General features: G+C 32.2%; 1 pseudogene; it reads right to left on the bottom strand.

Moving 5' to 3' along the window:
- Positions 1-59: 59 nt before the first annotated feature.
- Positions 60-2,663, bottom strand: part of LOC108724336 (tuftelin-interacting protein 11-like) — a 4,618-nt pseudogene continuing 2,014 nt past the window's right edge.

Here is a 2,663-nt window from a genome sequence, read left to right on the forward strand (position 1 = left end):
CCTTGGACAGTTGTCACATTATTAATCATTATTAAATCACATTATTAAATCATATATTATTACAGTTCAGACATATCCAGCAAGGCATTCAAATGAGTTGGCATCCAATTTGTACCATTGTGACATACAAATAAAACATTGCTGTTGATGTAAACCTGAACATTGCCCACTTTGTACACTTGCTTAGCCTCCTTATATCTATTCGGGATCGGCATAAATAATATACCTCTTTCTTCACACTTCTTTTGTACGAAATCTTTGAAACCTTGCAGTATTTGTGAAGCTGTTCGTACTGCCTCTGCGAGTCTCTGTAAGAAAACGATAGCATAATTTTATACAAAATGTATGCAATTATGCATCTTACTTGTGCCATTATTTAACATCACGTAATTTAAATGGAGATAGTGTGCCTCCTGTACCTCCATTCTCGGCTGTACAATCAGTGCCACCTGCGATTGTCGGCTGAGTTCTCTCTAAGCTTGTTAAATATGAAACTTGTTCCATTGCACCAGGTTGATGCGTTTGTGGCCCACTGACAGCCCTATTCATCATGTCCAATGCCTTCTTAAAATGCTCTGTAAATCATATTTGTTTCATATTTTAATAATCATCAACTGTGAGGAAACAAAAGATGTAAATTCAATGTAACAATGCAACGTACCTTTTATTACTGGTTCCGCTAGTAACTTGTCATTTAACATCCCTTTCCAACTCATGTATCAAATTGTTACTTGATCATAATTAGGCGAATGATTGAGCCAAAGTGCTAAAACTTGTAGCCATTTTAGGAAAAAGAATTTGTCAAGCAATCCTGCCATGATATGAACAGGGATTAATTCCTTCCATTCATACACCCAATTCCATTGATCTAAGTGCTGTTGATGTGGATTTATAACAAACTCGGATAAGGCTATTTGCAATTTTGGAATAATGTTTTTGACTAAAAATGCTTCCATGTCTCCTTTAGCAAACACTTCTGTCCATGGTTGCAACATTAATCTAGCGGCTCTATCTGATGGATGCCAACCTCCTAATGCAGATCCGAGTTTTCTACGTATTATTGGATAAATCAAAGTATCTAAACGATTTCCTTGAATAATATAAAAACAGTTATTATTACAATGTAATTCATTTGTATAATCAAATATACGAAAATATAAAAAATAAATTTAAGTATGTGTGTATATATATATATATATATTTATGTAATAATGGCAACCAAGGATGAATCCATGTATGATGAATAGGTACAGTATCAGTAAGAAGATTCCATTCTTCAACTTCTAATGTTAATTTTGGTAATACTAGTAAATCTAATATATTTTCTAAAATTCAATTGGGTAATAATGGTATCCAGTATTCTATTAATTCAATTAAAGGCTCAGGCTGTCTACAAGTCCACTGTCTAATTTATAAATAAAAAATATTAGAAAGCACAAATACATTTAAAAAACTATAGATTTTTACAGATGTGTATCATAATAAAATGTGAATATTTTCTTACATCCTTTTTTTGATTTACTTTAAATTATTATACATATATCTTAGTATTATAGAAATTACTTACTGTATGGCTCCTCTAACTGATGGCATCCATGCATTCCATACTAGTTGATCATATGACTGCATAGTCCGTGTCTATAATGTTGTACTAGTTCCATTCTCTAAGATATCCTTCCATTGTTCAAATAATTTAATTGGTTGTTTTGGTTGCATTGATGGATTCCAATTGAGCAAACAATCCTTTATTTTCGGTGCCACAAAACTGCTAGCTAATTCACCAAGTTCGTACATTTTGTATTCTTCATAATAATTGTTTTGTAAATTTTTGAAAGCCTCTGCAATTTCTTACAACGACAATTAGTTTGTTTCATTCATTAATTTATCTACAATTATAAGCACATTTTCCAAAGTATCAATAAGTTGACTATGTTGCTCCACGACTTTGGATAAATTCTTTTTTTCTGCGTCTAAAACAATTATTCTATCATTTAAATGTCTCGTTCATCGATCATTTTGAACAATATCTTGCTCGCACATATCTACAAGTAAATTTAAATTATGCTGCAGTTCAGGCAGGGCAAAGTTCACTTTAGATTTCTTATCAGACGTAATTACAATCTCATCAGGACACTGCTGACCACTAGCTATTGCATAATATCCACTAAGAATTCTTTGTCCTAGTCATATCGATAACTTTAACTCTACTCATATCGCTTGACACTGGAAGTTTCTTATTAGGTTTCAGTTTCCCATCTTCCAAAACTTGATTTACACTTCTATAACAATATCTGACTTTTTTCTTATTGCTATCACCCTTTCGCCATTGAGATACTTTAGATTTGGATTCTTTTATTTCCTCTCCATCATCGTCTTTCTTTTTCTCAAGAATCTTTGGTATTTTTTCTGGACCATATGCACCTATTGCACCTCTTCCTTTTCTGAGATGTGCTTCTACTGGTGCGCTTATTCCTTGTAATTGTTTACCTAAGTCCTTACCAGGTTCAAATCCCATCTCTCTCTAAATAAAAAATGTTTTTTATTAATTTACTACTTTTTTTATCTCTTACTCTGATTTATAATAAACAAATAACAGACATTATTTGTAAAATACCTGTAGCAATAATTTAGCAACCATGCCCTTTGTGTGCACTTCCCAACTA

The sequence above is a fragment of the Mycetomoellerius zeteki genome, unplaced genomic scaffold (genome assembly GCF_001594055.1).
Source record: "Mycetomoellerius zeteki isolate Tzet28-1 unplaced genomic scaffold, Tzet1.0 scaffold292, whole genome shotgun sequence".
NCBI classification, from domain to species: Eukaryota; Metazoa; Arthropoda; class Insecta; order Hymenoptera; family Formicidae; genus Mycetomoellerius; species Mycetomoellerius zeteki.